Here is a 17,288-nt window from a genome sequence, read left to right on the forward strand (position 1 = left end):
AGAGACCTATAGCTGAATTATGGCACTGCACATTTAGAGACTGTAACAGGAGAATTACCAAAGAGGCTGATAAAAGGCTGGCAGAACCATAGAGAGAAAATGTGGAGTGATTCTATACCTTCTATAGAAGAACTTTATTTGACCATGTCATAGTCTGCTGAGACCTTATGTAGGAAAAGGACAGCGAATGGGTCATTGGACTTGACAAGATGGCAGTCAATAGTTATGTCCAGTTTCAGTGGACTTTTAGTGAAGACAAAATACTGACTGGAATGGGCTAGAGAGATGACTAGAAATTAGGAAGTGAAGAAAGTAAGTAGAGACAATTCCTTCAGGATTTTTGCTTTAGAAGAAATCAGAGGCATGTGACAGTCACGGGAAGGACAATGGATCGAGGAAGGATTTCCTTAATGGAAGACGATAGCAAGTCTGTGTACTAATGAGAATTCTTCAGGAGAAGAGAAACTGATTAAGGGAGGAGATGGAAAGGGAGAAGAACTACCAGAGCAGAGGCCTTAAGTAGGCAAGAGTGACGAAATCCCATGACCAAGCAGAGACGCTGGTCACAGGCAATAACAAAGAGAATTCATTGAATCTGATATGAAGAAAGCCAGGGTGTGGGTTCATAAGCAGGTGTACTTTGGAAATTTCTTGGAGAAAATATGGGGTAGTTCTGAGTAAAGGGAGAAAAGATTGAATTGGAGGTTTGAGGTAATTATCACAGTGATGAGAAAGTAAAATTTTATTTTATGATACAATAAAAATGAGTTTCTCTTGGGACCAAGTTCTCATTTGCAATATTGTTTGCATGGATAATTATTTCAAATAATGCCATTTATAACAAAGCCCAAAATTTCCAGGAAATATAACCCTGGTATTACTCAAGTAAGTGGAGTATTCCCTTCTCACAAAACTAATAATACTACGCTAATGAAATTTTGCTAACAAAGTCCACGTTGCTCATTATGACCTATTAAGAAAGACATTTTTACAACTAATACTCTCTCTTTTTATTAAGGAACTAAAGCTAAAGCCCTGTTAAACCATGATAACTTTTTATTCGGGATGACAAAAGTTCTGATTTTTCAAGCAAGAGGCAATTCCTTCATAGAAAATAAGGTTGGTAACGAAAGATCTCAAATAGTTGAAAAAACAACTTCTCACCATATCCTAATATCACATGAAAGAGTGGATGGCAAGTGACAGGCGCCACCTTATTCTCTGAGGACAAACATTTAAAGATCAGCACAGGGCATCAACTACAAGTTCCAGGACGACCAGGCTAACACCTCTACTGCACCCCGTAAGAGTTACTAACCTGGTGATGTCTCTTGGAAACAGAGAACTCTGAGAATTATCAGAGTAGGACTCCTCTGTTCATAATCTAGGAAATGGGACTCCAATAGTAATAATGGTGGCAACAGTAATAGTAACAGTACTTATAGTAGCAGAGGCAGTAAAGCCACTTACCAAGTAATAAACACTTTCTATGTGCCAGATATTGTGTTAGGAACCCTAGCTGGATTACAAAAAGTATGACAACTTCTAAGCGTCCTGCTAATAAAGAGCAAAACCTAGATTTGGATATCCATCTATCTAACTGCAAAATATTCTTTTTGCTACATAAATAAATGTCTAGAGAAAAGGTTACAATCTCACATACCTAAGAAAGTCACAGAAATAATAATGAGTGAAGGAGACTGCATACAATTTGTAATGCATAATATATTGGATGAGTAATAGAAGCCCAGATAGATCAGACAAAGGGGATAGTTAATATTCAATTCCATTCAAATGTTATCGTTTGGAAATGTGAGTTCAATGTGGCCAAACATGCCATTTTTTCAAGAAAAACAAAAAATCCTTAGTATTTTGTGTATTTGTCAAATGTCTAGTGTTGGATTAATTTTTCAAATGCATAAATAATGCCTTGTGAGTCAAACAAAACATATCTGGAACAAGTTTCATCTACTTCTGAATCAAAAGAATTTGTCAAAATCAAAAAAGAATTTTAATGTTTATTTATTTATTTATTTATTTTTGAGAGAGAGAGGGAGAGACAGAGCATGAGCGGGGAGGGACAGAGAGAGACACACACACAACCCAAAGCAGGCTCCAGTCTCTGAGCTGTCAGCACAGAGCCTGATGTGGGGCTCAAATCCACGAACCGCTGGATCATGACCTGAGCCAAAGTCTGACACTTAACCAACTGAGCCACCGGGTGCCCTGGTGCCAATCTATTCTTGATTAGCTTGGTAGAATTATAACCCTAGAACAAGCATTTTGCACATCTATTTGTATGCACACCAATGGAATGAAGGCAAAAGGAAAGGAGGACTGACAAGAAGCATCAGTGTTAAACCTGGAGTAAAAGCAAAACCACTGATTAGACCTCAGTGGGTGGCAAACATTACTAGTCAACCAGCATCAACATCAATGAATTTAGCTTAAAAATGGACAATATCAGTTCAGCACCAATGAGGTTAGAGCATAGTGAACACTGGGGCAGGAGTTTTTGGACTTGAAAGACTTTTCATATCTATTGTTAAAGGATATTGCCCATGAGAAGGAAAAACGTTTCCAGAGTAGATAAGATCACATGAGGATTTGGCAGCTTTGAATATTGCCCTAGAAATTAGTAGGAATTGACAGCTGGGTTGTTGCCTTTTGAGTTAAAACAATCAGGCAGACAAGATCCCGGAGCAGCTGCCATTTGGAAATTTCATTAAGCAATCTAACATAGGGGGAAAGCCTGGGCTTTGAACCCAGATAAATACCAGCTGATCACAGCTAACTTGCCGGGTCGTTACAGGGTTAGAAACAAATGTGTGTAAAGCTTCTTGAATGGAGCTTGAACAGGCTAGCACTTGGCCAGAATTCAGTAAGCAGTGTAAGATGGGGCACATGCAAGAAAGAAAGGAGTCCAGCCTGAGAAAGAAGAGAGGGGTAAAAGTATTTCTACTGACTCATACCCCAAGACTTGAAATGATAAAGTCCTGATCATAAACATAAACAAGTCTAAGCATTATTATAAAGGAAAAGCAACAAATTCGCTGATGAAAATGTTATCAGAGGTTAATGTACATTGCCTGGTAACTACACTTGGCTACAAACTGTTGGGCACTTCCAGAAAAAATAAGAGACGGATACATTTTAAGTGGGCAAGATGGTCAAGAAGCAAGGTTTTTGTCCCAGGAGAAGATCTTAACCATTCTGGTTATACAATGAAGACACTAGGAATTTGGGCTTAGTGAAGGGTTAGAGGGAGGCTGAAAAACTGAAAGGAGAACACTAATGGCCAAATTTTCATATTGATAATATTGTCTGACGATAGTCCAAATAATTGCTTTTAATAGATCAAAGAGTGCAGGAATTACCCAGGGATGTCACCTTTATTAAGAAATTCTACCTCTAAAAGACATACTGATATATAATGGAGATAGCCCTAGACTGAATATGAGGATACCCAAATTCTAGTCCTTAGTGACCACTCACTAGTCTTGTGGCTTTGGACAATTAGCTTAACCACTTTATCCTGAGTATTTTTTTCATATAAACATGGAGATAATTACACCTGCTTGTCTTTATCACACAATTATTAATGAGGATTTTGATAAATTATAAATTCAATCACTCGGAAAACATGCAATCCTGTACCAACGTATATAACAGTTATGTTCCTTTAAAATCAATTTTCTTTGATCCTATCACTCATGCTTTGTAAATTCAAGGATTGTCCATTGTCTGGAGAAAAAAAAAAAGCATCTTGAACACACCTATTCACATTTTTAGCTCCAACTATTCACTTCTGAATTCTCCATACCAGCATACAAAGTACTTTCACCAGTGCTTTTGCTCAGTCTGACTTCAGAGAAAAAAATCCTCAGGCTTTGCCTGCCTTCTCAGATGAACCCAGTCTTAATCTCCTTACATGTGAACTCCAACATCCTTTACTATTGATACCATCAATTTAGTAATTAATAGTATTCTTGGTTTTTTAACCATGTTTCTAATGCTGTTGTGTATTTTTATCCCATATGGAATTAAAATCTTCCCTTGCTTATGTCTGATCTCCCCACCTATACTATCCATAAATGGAAGATAGCAGGGACTGTGGCTTTGGGGTGTTTGCATTTCCTTCATCACTGGGTGGTAGAAGGCTCTGTTAAACAACTGAATCGATCTCCCTGCTACTGCTGTGATCACCACACCGTTGTAAATCTGCTCTGCAGCAAGGCTCTCAGCTTCATGGTCACAACCCACTGCAGCTCAGCTTGGCCTCCCAAGTGCAAAAGAAGTTAATCACAATAACATTCTGACCTGGGCTTCTTCCAGGACTCACTTCGTTCTTCGTGGCCCTACCTGTGTTGTCACCACAGTTAATATTACAGGGTTACCCATGATCACTGAGCTTGCTTGCGTTACTAATGTTCCTGCTTCCACCTTCCAAGGAGAGACTCTCAAGGCAGGAGATCTGGCCCAAACAACAAACGTTGCCATGAAATTCAACTTCTCTTGCCATCTTTTCCAATAGTTGGTCGACGCAGATGGTTGTCAAGGAGCAACCACTTAATTCTTTTCTTTCTTTCTTTTTTCGTTTTCTGTTTTTTGTTGTTTTTTCTTTTCTCCATGAGTAGGAAAAGTAGAGCAGAGACAAGTGAGCAGCTAAGGCTTTTAATGAAACTAAACAGGTGAAGGCTGAGGTCCACAGGCTCTGGGCACCTACTTTCTAGCCCTGAGATGTCCAATACCATTACCTACCAGCCACATGTGGCTATTGGGCACTTGAAATGCACCTAGTGCAACTAGAAACTGAACTTTTGATCTTATTTAGTTTTAATTCATTTTAATTTATAAACTGAAGCAGAGCAAAATAGTTTTTCATTAAATACGACTTTACTGTTTTGCCAGGACTACTTTTTACTCTGTTGAAAATTTACCATTCAAATTGAGATGTGCTGTACGTATACAACACATATGGGATTGTGAAGACTTGGTAATAAGGGACGGAAAAGTAAAACAGCTCTTTAATAATTTTCTTATCAGACTGTTAAAAACTGAGAACAAACTGAGGGTTGATGGGGGGTGGGAGGGAGGGCAGGGTGGGTGATGGGTATTGAGGAGGGCACCTTTTGGGATGAGCACTGGGTGTTGTATGGAAACCAATTTGACAGTAAATTTCATATATTAAAAAATAAAAAAAAATAAAATAAAATAAAAAAATAAAATAAAATAAAATAATTTTCTTATCGATTACATGTTGAAATGATGTTTGGACATAGTGGAGTCCATAAAATGTATAATTAAAATTAATTTTACCTATTTCTTTTTTACTTTTTAATGCAGTTACTGGAAAATTTTAAATGTGTGCCTTGTATTATATTTCTACCAGACACAGCTGTTCTAGCCCATCACCTAATATGTTTTAAAGTGTTAATAGCTAAGAATATTATGTACATTATTTCATTTTGTGCTCAACACAGATTCTTGAGGTACCATCCCTATTTTACAGATGACAAAACTGAGGTGTAGCAAGATTAAATTACTTGTCCAATAACCACAGCTAGCAAGTGATAGAGCTGAGATTCATACTTAGATAGGACGTGCACCAAAGCCCATATTGAATAATTGATTGGGATACTTACCTCCCTTGAATTACAAAATTACTGATCAAATATGCTCAAAAATTTATTTTTTTAACATAGTCCAAGTCATCTAACCAATTACAAACAATGAAAAACTTCAAGCAGAAGTTGAGCAAAATCCAGTCTCATTTGTTTCCGAAACAGAACCCAGACTGGGCCAGCCGAGTATGATAATGGCAAAACAGTGGGAAATAACCGGCAGGGTCACAGAGCAACCAAAATCTCAAATTAGCATAGGTTTGAATATTTCCCAAAGCACTGTGTCACAAACATGTACCAAAACAATGAATACAAATTACTCATTTCTCACAGTTTCTTCATTTCATTCCGGGAGGAATTTTTCCAAGCAATTCAAAGTCTTGGCCAATTGGCCTTCGTCAAAATAACAGGGAGAGTACAGGAATACTTTTTGAAGGTGAAGAATTGCTCCACAGGAGGCTAATTATTTGAAACTTGAATTTACACTCACTGCACGTTAATTTCTGCACTTTACCAGGCTCGCAAATTGCCTTTAGAAAACAATAGTGACAGTGAAATCCAACCAGATTCCCTGATGCTGCTTTAGAGACCCATTAGTGTCTAGAAGTGGAATATGATTCTGTCACCCATTTTGTAAATCTGAACTGTTTTCTATAGCTATTTAAAAGTGAGAGTAAGACTAATACATGAGATTGGTTGATATTGATTGGTTGATAAATGAGATTGGTGGTTGATCATGTCATTGGAGGTGCTGACCCTCCAGGTTTACTTCCTGGGTAAATAATATAGTATGGTAATGTGGCAGTGTCTGAAACTCTGTATCTGGGCTCTGTGAGTTATTGGTGAACTTTTTCCCCAACTACACACACACACAGAAACTCGTTTTCATGTATATCTTTGCATATATATGTACCTTTGCTTGTATAGGTTGCACTTTGCTCTAGGACAAAAATACTTCTATGGAATGAATCAGACGTAGCATTTGAAATAAGGTTACAGGTCTCTTTCTGTAGTGACAGCAGGTGAGACCAGATTCTTTTTGTCCATGCTAGCTGTATCCAGACTGTAAAATGGGAGTAGCTGCTCCTAACTCTTCTGAGTTGGACTGAAATCGACACTCCTCTTGAAATCTGAAGTATACCTACCCAGATATCCCATCTGTGTCCCTTTCCAAAATGGCCCTGCGCATAACTAGTTCTCAGCCAAACATACAGTTAAGTGCATTCCGTCACAAGAGTTATTTACATTTTTTATAAGAAACTCTTGAAGTCTGAAGAGGTTTATGCCATTTGGGAATAAATATGTAACAGTGGAAGTTTCACAGGCAGGTATTGTGGAGAAAATGAAGAAACAGTTTACTTCCTCAGATGTTCCCATTTTGCCTGCAACCTACTCACTACACCAGTCTTGGTCTTCTGAGTACTACTTAGCTGGAAATTTACACATAAGTTCTACCCTCCATCCAAATTTCCCTCCCATTTTCCTTCTTTCCTTCCTTCAGCAGATATTTATGGTGAATGCCAAGTATTTATTATCTATACCAGGCCCATGGAAACACATACCTTTCAGGGGTGGGTTTAGGTGGTGTGTATAAGCATAAGGAATAGTCAGAGCCGGCAAACGGTAAGCCCTTTAAAAATAGTGGCAGAGATAGAAAACTGTAGGCCCACGCCTTTCCTGTCGGAAAGGGAACATAAAGCTGGAATCTTTCAGCTCTCTTTGAAGCCACTGCTGCTTGTTTTGCTCCTATAGCTTTCTCCAGCTGCTGTCACATCTGTCTGAGATCACAGTGAGCTCGGCTGCTTTAATACCCTGGTATCTGTTAACTCCTGCTGGAACCTGGCACCTCAACTCTTCTATCAGCCCAGATCATCATCATTACCACCCAGGCTGACCTCAGGCCCAGCCAGCAGCTCTCATGCGACTCCCTGTCAGAGGCACACCTCAGGCAGCAGACAGTCACCGTCACAAACTACTCCCCATGGCTGTGGGAAGAGGTGACAAGCTGCTAAGCTCAGTCATATTTTATCAAAGCCTTTGATCTCCGGCTTGATCTTTGCCAAGATCTGTGACACAAACAGGTCTCTACCCCCATGGCAACCGGTGCTTACTAACTCAGTTCCTCTTTTCGTTTTGAGCACCCTACTGCCTATATATTAATGCTGCCTAACAGGAACCGGGTTCAAAGTAAATAAAGTAAAAATAGGCACTTTGTAAGAGAGAACATTTTTCCATTCACCCTATTGGCTCGTTTCAGAGCCCCACATTTGTACAAGGCTTTTATTTGTACTTTCCTGAAAGGCATCATTAGGTCATTTTCTGTCAGGTCCTTTTTGGCTTGAACTAAGTAAGTTCTAAGAGGAGCCATGAGGTAAGATAATTCTAGCTGTGCTGCACATTAACTTTATTAGATAAAATTTAACACATTAAACACATATCGTAACAGATTATACTTCAGCAAGAGATGACAAAAATCATCTTGTTTTTCTTGTATTTCCAGTGGCTCTTTAAAAAAAAAAAAATAGGCCTGATGAAAGGAAAATTCAAAATAATTGTGAACAAAAGAATTCTGAAAACCTAGGAAAAGTGAAAGAAGTCAGACATGTTGAATGGGACGAGAGAAAGGAAATCATTCAGAGCTCCAACACCTGACAGGGCAAAGACTGTGAACTTAATTCTTTAGGGAATGGGAAGCCGCTGTGGGATTTAAGAGTAAGAATGGAAATGCCAGAACCTCAGAAAGAATCATTTGAACACTGGCAGTAGGCAGGAATGGAACAGATGGACTGCTTACAAGCAAAGTGTTTCAGTGAAGAGAATCATTCAGGTAGAGAGCTGGGCAGCAGTAGAGGGAGAGAAAAAAGCTACAAATATAAAGGGAAGCAGTGAGATTTGGCAATCAATGCAACAAGTAAAGGGCAAAGATATATAAAGCTATAGCTGAGGTTTGGGGTTTGGATGTCAGAAAGACTAAAACTCGAAGCTGCTGCCTCCTGTGAAATACTATTAAGGAGATAATTACAGTGGGAAGGACAGGAAGAAGGAAAAAAATCACATCTTACCCTGGTTCCAAACATCACCAGATTGACCATCACCAGGCCTTAATAGGCACATCAAAAATAGACCAGAAGGCACTCCAAATTCAAGAAATCTAGTTTCAAATATGTGACAAAAATATGACCAAAGTCACACCCTCACCTACCCTACCGCCGCAACCGCCTGCAGCACCTGTCACAGGGCCTGTACCCCACCGAGGAGATCCAGATCGCCATGAAGCATGATGAGGTGGATATCTTGGGCCTGAATGGACATATTTACAAGGGACGGATAGATACAAGGCTGCCGGGCGTCCCGAGCAAAGACACCCCGGTCTCATCAGGCAAAAACAAGCACATCAGGCATTAACACCGGGCAAGAGATTAAGTTCGATTTAGACACTGATTGCCTCAGCTTCTCACTTTTTATTTTGCAGTAAAATATTAGCCATAAATAAGAATTAGGAAAAGGGCAGCATGGCATTATAGACACGACTTGTCTAAAAGTTAGGTAACCTAGGATTTAATGCCTGCCTGTGGACCTCCTTGACATTACCTCACCTGTTTTTCTTTCTACCTCAGTGTCTGTTGTTCCTCAGCCTTTATTCCTGTCTATTCCCTCTTTCCAAAATCTGAATTTTGGAGGGGCCCAGGACTTAGCTTTCAGTCTTCTACTCCATCTGCTCTCCTTCCTTAAGAGACCCTATCTTGCCCCAGGGTTTCCGATACCCTCAGCACGCAGATGATTCCCAAATTTCTCTCTGCTGTGCTGACCTCATTCAGCTCCAGACTTACACTCTAATAGCCCAATAGCCTACTGAAAATCTCTATGGACATATCTCACAGGCATCTCATAGTTCATGTGTCCACAAGAGAATTCTCAGTGTCTTCCCCAATACATCTATTCTTTCCCCAGTGTACCTATCTCAGCTTACCAGCATCCCCATCAGCCTAGATAATCAAGCAAAAAACTAGGAGGTAACCTAATTTCTCTCTTTTGACTCACCTTGATATTCAAAATATATGATAACCATGCTCTTCTCCCAAATCCACATCTCCCACTATCATTATCACCTTTCACTTAGCCATACAGTTGACCGACGCAGGGGTTAGGGGCACCAGTCCCCACACAGTTGAAAGTCCATGTATATAACTTTTGACTCCCCCAAAACTGAACTCCTAATAGCCTCCCTTTAACTGGAAGCCTTACTGAGAACATAAATGGTTGATTAGCGCATATTTAGTTTGTTATATGTGCTCTTACAATAAACTAAGGTAAAGAAAGCCTTAAGAAAATCATAAGAGGGGCGCCTGGGTGGCGCAGTCGGTTAAGCGTCCGACTTCAGCCAGGTCACGATCTCGCGGTCCGTGAGTTCGAGCCCCGCGTCAGGCTCTGGGCTGATGGCTCGGAGCCTGGAGCCTGTTTCCGATTCTGTGTCTCCCTCTCTCTCTGCCCCTCCCCCGTTCAGCCTCTGTCTCTCTCTGTCCCAAAAATAAATAAAAAAAAAAAAAAAAAAGAAAATCATAAGAAAAAATACATTTATAGTATTGTACTATATTTATCTGAAAATAAAAAATCTGTCTATAAAGGGACCCAGGCAGTTCAAACCCATGTTGTTCAAGGGTCAACCATAATAACCTACTAGGTGATCTTCCCTCTGCCAGAATGGTATTTCAGAAATATACAGTAGATTTTATTCTCACACCATGCATATGTGTCCATACACATGCTGTGTATAGTATGCAATAAATGTGAGCATAAATATAAACAAATTTCCACAATTAAAAATCAAACTAGTCACTACTACTTGAAAGGCCTCAGCGATCCGGCCCTTCCCACCTCTTCAACTTCTTCACACTCCAGAGACACGGGCCTTATTTCTGTTTCTCCTGCATGGCAAACTCTAGTCTCTACCCTTGCTGTCCCTCTGATTTAAGTGTTCTGCCTCATATCTTTGGAAGCATGGCTTCTCCTCTTTTGGGTCTCAGTTTGTCACCTCCTCGGGGAGAATTCCTTAAACACTAACTCTCAAGTGGCCAATCCCCAACTACAGTCACTTTATTTCCACTATTTCCTCTCCTTCTTGGCTCTCATCACTCTCTGAAGTCTTGCCTTCTGTTTTTTCCTCTCTCTGCTCCTAAATATAGGCTCTGTGAGAGGACGGGTTCTTCCCGTGTTTCATTAGTTCCCCACTCTACCCCTAGCACCTAAGAAAGTGCTTAGTCCATGGTAGATGCTCAAGAAATATTTGTTACTTAATCAATCTGGGCCTCAGTTTCTTCATTTGTAAAATAAAAGGACTTTATTAGATGACCTTCAAATTTCTTTCCACCTCCATCATTTCTTTTGAATAAAATGGAGTATGTAACGGGAAAACTTTAATAGATAGACTCCCAGGTTAACAATATATAGTTATTTAATAGGTGTTTGCTAAACAACTAAAATGATTTCTAAGCTGTTCCTTTATATGCGTGCAACGATGCAATCACCAGAGCCTCTGACATACTGCTCCTCTGTGTGCAAAAGGACAGTTTGATTTGCTTCCCATTAATCTAATCTTTTCTTATTCTCCTGAGGAAATGCCACCTCAAGGCAAAATCTAACAAACACCAGACAATGAGAGCTGACATCCAGCTGGTATGCACCAGAGCGCCATATTCGTATTATGGCTGGTCCTTCTCCATTCCATACGGCTATTGAATATATTGCCACTCATCCATCTCACTATTCTCCAGTCCAAGGCTTTTTTTAAGCATGTAAATACCCAGCGCTTTCAAATAAGGGTCTTAGTTAAAGACTTTCAGTTAATATACTAGGAAACAATAGACACTAAGCCAATTTACTATTCTAAACCAAGGACCAGAAAGAGTGCGTACAGAATGTTGGTCATATTTGTTTATAGCATATTCAACAATAAAATCAACAAAGTCTTTCCCCAAAGTTCTTATTTGATTCCTCATAGATTGTTTTTGAGTTTGTGGACTTTCTTTTTCTTTCTGTTTTGTTTTGCATTTTTCTGAATTGAATTTTGATGAGCCTGTTCTTCCTCCTAGAAATACTCTTCCCAGTTATTACACATCCAGTGGTGTAATGTGTATTCGTCGAAGCCGCAGCTGAGAAGCACTTGAGAAAGTGATTTAAAGATGTTATTGCTGCCATTTGTTTATGAGTTTACTGAGGAAAGCCTGGGCGTCATATGGATTTCTGCCATATCAAGAATTACTTTGTCTTTAACAAGTTCAAATGCTGTAGGTGCATAATGGACCATTTTTTGTGATCTGTTCTCAGTCTCTCACAAAGATATTGGAAATAAATAAAATCTAATTAGAACAAAAAGACGGAGCAATATGTAGGCTCAGCTTTTTCAGTACAGCAATGAGTCAGCTTTATAATTATTTTAAAGTGTCAGAACAATTTGTCTTCATTTCATTATAATAACTTAACAATTAGTGCTCATTGGCCATTCTCCACCTCTCTAAATTTCATCATAAGTGAAAATTCTGTTTCATAATGAAATTTCTACTTAAATATCTGGGTTTGTTAAAATAAAACAAAATGGATATTTAAGATATAAGAGAAGCTGTTCAATTTTTTAAACAAAGCTTAATGTGTTAAGGTCTCCATACTTACAATATTCAACCCCAGGAAAACATTGAAAGTATTTTCAAAATCATTCATAATTCACTGGGTTGTTTTTTATGTTATTTCCTGGTGAACACAAATGTAAGGTAACACTTCCCATTGTAATTATCTGTCCATATCTTATATATATATAATAGATTGTGAGTTTTGGGGGGAAAAGGACTTGTGCTCTGTGTCCTCCAGAGTACATGGTAACTTGTATATGATGGGCACTCCATTTAAATTAAAGTATGAAATTTCACAATATTCTTCTTTTGCTTGGGCAAGCAAAAATCAATGAGACTGTTTTGATTAGTTTTTTCCAGCCATGACATTCAAGAGACATTGGCCAAACAAATCTACTTCCCTAATGGGTATTCATATTCATGTTGCAAGAGTTGTTGCTGTTACAGGCAGCAACAACTTCAGAAACATCAGAAACAAATTATAGCAAGGCCAAAAACTTACCTGCAGCTTAGATTCACTGGGTCACAGTTTGGTCTGAAAAAAACGTTTCCTTAGTTTAAAAAAGTAACCTATTAGGAAGCCCCCAGATTGGCCAATCCCTAGGATCTTTTGTAGTTTGAGTTAGTATAAAACTAGACTTCTTGGACCTCTTCAGACAAGTGTTGACCCCCTGGCTCAATAACAGATTCAAAAGGGTCCTCCGTCAGGGAACATCAACAGAAGCTACCCAAAGTGTCCATTTTAAATTTCAAATTCAAAAAAAAAAAAAACTTACATATCTTTGATGATAATGAAGTTTTATTTGTTTTGCTTTGTTATAGTTTTGTTATTGCTTCCTGATATAAAGTCTGTTTGGAGCAAGTAAAAATGTACTTTGTTATCCTTGACCATTTTTATTAAGCCCACCAATCAAATAGGCATCTCTAAAGCACATAGAAAGAAATCTTTGATCTAATATTTAAATGTTATTAAGGTGATAATGATGGGGGATATTAATTGTCCCCAATAAGATGAGCTCTGGAACCTCTTTGTTCAATTTCAATCACCTCATTACTAGATATTTGCAGACTTCTATAAATAGCAGTCAGAAGGGCTGAAGGCTAACGTGATTCATTCACATGAAAAGGTCAAAAGAACATCAGGGAAGGCATACAATTAATCCTCATTAATCTGGCCTCAGATTATTCAAAATCGGGGCTTTGCAGAAGTCAGAGAAAACCTAGACTTTTACATAGTTTAGGCATGAATGATTTTGTATTAAATGATGATCAAGGGTTACTGAGTATGGTTAAGATGGATAATTTGTAAAAGGCAAGATAGTCTATTCTGGATAATTTGGGGACAGAATAATAAATTAGTTGTGTCTTGGTACATTTATTCCTCAATTTCACACATACAAAACAAAAACAAAAACAAAAGCCTGTATTGTAATCATTTCACTCAGGGATGATTTGATGTCTAGAAAACTGGTTAATGCTAAGCACGTTCAAAATTGGATAACATATAAAACATAATGCTAAGATTTACATTTTCACTAAGAAGATTTTCAAAAAAATTGAAATAGATCATACACACATATATAATAAGAGGTCAACATTCAAAATATATAAAGAACTCATACAACTCAATTGCAAATAAAAAACACTCACAAATAATCCAATTTAAAAATGGATAAAGGACCCGAATAGACAATTGACTGCAAACAGTCAATAGGTATATGAAAATGTGCTCAAAGTCACTAATCATCAGAGAAATGCAAATCAAAAGTCATAATGAGATATTACACCTGTTATGATGACTATTATCTAAAAAACACAGATTAGCAAATGTTAGCAAGGATATGGAGAAAAAGAAACACTTGTATACTGTTGATCAGAATGTAAATCTGTGGAGCTACTATGGAAAAAAGTATGGAGGTTCCTCAAAAAGTTAAAGAGAGAATCACCATCTGATCCAGCAATCCCACTTCTGAGTATGTATTCTGAATTGAAATCAGAATCTCAAATAAATACCTGCACACCCATGTTCATTGGAGAATTAGTCACAATAGGGAAGATATGGAAACAACCCAATGTCCGTGAATGAACACATGAAGAAAGAAAAGTGCTATGTACATACAATGAAATACTTCTCAGCCTTAAAAAAAGGAGGAAATCCTACCACTGGCAACAACATGCATGGACATTATGCGCCAGTGAAATAAGTCAGACACAGAAAGCCAAATACTGCATGATCCCACTTACATGTGAAATCTAGAACAGTCAACCACATGGGACACCTGGGTGGCTCAGTCAATTAAGTGTCAGACTCTTGATTTCAGCTCAGGTCAGAATCTTCCAGCTGTGAGATCAAGCCCCACATTGGGCTCCACGCTGAGCATGGAGCCTGCTTAAGATTCTCTCTCTCTCCCTCTCCCTCTGCCCGTCCCTCACTTGCACGCTCTCTCTCTCTCTCTCTCTCTCTCTCTCTCTCTCTCTCAAAAATAAAATAGTGAAACATATTGAAGCAGAAAGTAGAATGGTGGTTGTCAGTGGCTGGAAAGAGAGGGATGTGGGGAGGTGACGATCCAAGGGTATAAAGTGTCAGTTATGCAAAATAAGTAAGTTCTAGAGTTCTATGGGACAACACAGGGCACATGATTAATAATATTGTATTATATAGCTATGAATTTGCCAAGAGGGTATGTAGATCTTATGTTAAGTGCTCTTACCATGAAAGGAAACAAAAACCAAGGGGTGTGTGAGGAAACTGGACATGACAGATAGGTTTATGGCATTGATAGTGATGATAGTTTCATGGGTATATACTTATCTCTAAAAATATTGAGTAGTATACATTCACTATCTACAGCTTTTGTTTTTTTTTTCCTTTTTTTTTTCCTTTTCTTTATATGAAATTTATTGTCAAATTGGTTTCCATACAACACCCAGTGCTCATCCCCACAGGTGCCTTCCTCAGTGCCCATCACCGACCCTCCCCTCCCTCCTACCCCCCATCAACCCTCAGTTTATTCTCAGTTTTTATCTACAGATTTTTGTATGTCAGTCATATCTCATTAAAGTGGTTAAAAATAAAATTACATAAATAAAATTAAGTAAATAAATAAAATAATAAAAAAAACTGGATTCATAATCAGAGGACTGCTTGGTAAAACTATAGTTAGAATACAGGCAAGACTGTGTTTCATTAAAGTAAGGATAATTTGACCTACATTGCAACAAAAGTCAGGTTACAATTAGTTCCATCCATTAGGCATTGATTCTTGTTAACATTAGTTAAGGCATTTTCTTACCTTGGCCCTAAATATTAAGATGCATAGTTTACTTGCAGGTCATATCATCACTTATTCAAATTACACATTGAGCAAAGGTACGTTTTAAGCAATAAAGTTCTCCATCTTCAAGCATGATCGATGATTTCAGTGGCATAACGTATTGTTTTCTGCTATGTAGCTGTATATAGACTTAAATAAGACTTTAAAGTGGTAATTATTTAAGTTTTAAGAAGGAATAATAAGAATGGATATATTTTGGTTTTCATGAAGTAATATCTTTGTTTTGCTTTGGTATTGAGTAATTAAATAATTTATTCTTTCAACTCTACTACTCGTCAAGCACTGTGCTAGGGCTAGGCACTGGGAATTTTAGAGTGAATGTGTAGAAGTAGTCTTTGCCTTCATAGATCATTCTGCACTTAATGGCGGAATAATATAGCTCACATTTTTGAAAACAGTGTTAAGTTTCCTCCACTTAGTGAATTTCTCTGAATACCTGGTATAACTCATGTGGTTAGTTAGAAACGCAAGTCTCATAAAGTCAGTGAGAACTCCCAAGGAAGTGGAAATTGTATAATGTGTTTTAATATATGGGTGTTTAAAGAAAATGTAAATTAATTGTCTACTTGATTATTTTCCTGCTATAGGGGAGAATAATTGCCCACTGATTGTGGGCACTGATAATTGCCACTAGCAGAAAGTTATTTGAAACAGATATTTGTTGTTCTTCACCATGTCTTTGAGTCCAAATATATTGATGAGACTCCTACTATGAAATTATAATAAAAGTCAATAGGAAAATAAAAATTTATATTGAATTTCTACTTTGCGAACCTCTCAAATATATATGTAACACAAAAACACATTAAAAATATAGTTTTAATGATTAAAAAAGGGGGAGAAGAGAAAGAAAGGGTAGCAAAAAACTAATTTAAAAAGCAACACGTAAAATAATGGAAGAGACGAGAAAAGGCTAACATGATTATAAGTAGCTAGGACAAGGAGACCTGATTTCAATTCACTTTCACCAACATTTACTGAGCTCTCCTAGGTGCACGGCACTGTGCTAGTTTGGAAGGAAATACAAGAGAAGTAAGAAATAGCTGTGCTCCCCAGGGTTGCACAATTTTGTGGGGATTTATTTTCTTCTCGTTCTAATTTCTCTAACTCAGGATGCATAAAGAGTATCTGATTCTAAACGAATATCCAGCCCTCCCCCCATATTACTGGATTGTCTGAGAGTTAATGAGAGGTTTAAGAGGAGAAATTAAAACTTTCACAAGAGTCCTCCTTTGGTCAGACCCCCTTGCACAGTGATTGAGCTTTTTTGATGCATTTTCATAGCAATACCTCTCTGGGTTGTTTGTGAGTTTGCCTCATCAGTAAGAAGAATCTCATTGTGCCACCCACCAAGCACGCACTTGCTAATCACTGTTAATTGCCTACAATTGAGATCAGCAGACTGTTCACTGAGTACAGTGATGGGCACTTAACTTATTGGCACTGAGGTTTCCTGTGTGCCCATTTCTACTAATGGATCATTTGTCCTCAAAATTGGAAGTCCCAGCATCAATCACATAAACAGGCTCAGTAGGCAGAAGTGCTTACCTTCCTCTTCACCTCCAGAAGGAGGGCAATACAGACAGGAGCATACATCTGGCCAGAAGATGCACAGCCTTTGTGGAAAGCCAAAGTCCTTTGCACCACTGGTAAAGCTCAAAATAAGGAACTCCTAGAGAGGCAAAACATTCTGACACAGAGATGAT

This window comes from Panthera onca, chromosome B1 (assembly GCF_046562875.1).
Source record: "Panthera onca isolate mPanOnc1 chromosome B1, mPanOnc1 haplotype 2, whole genome shotgun sequence".
Lineage (NCBI taxonomy): Eukaryota > Metazoa > Chordata > Mammalia > Carnivora > Felidae > Panthera > Panthera onca.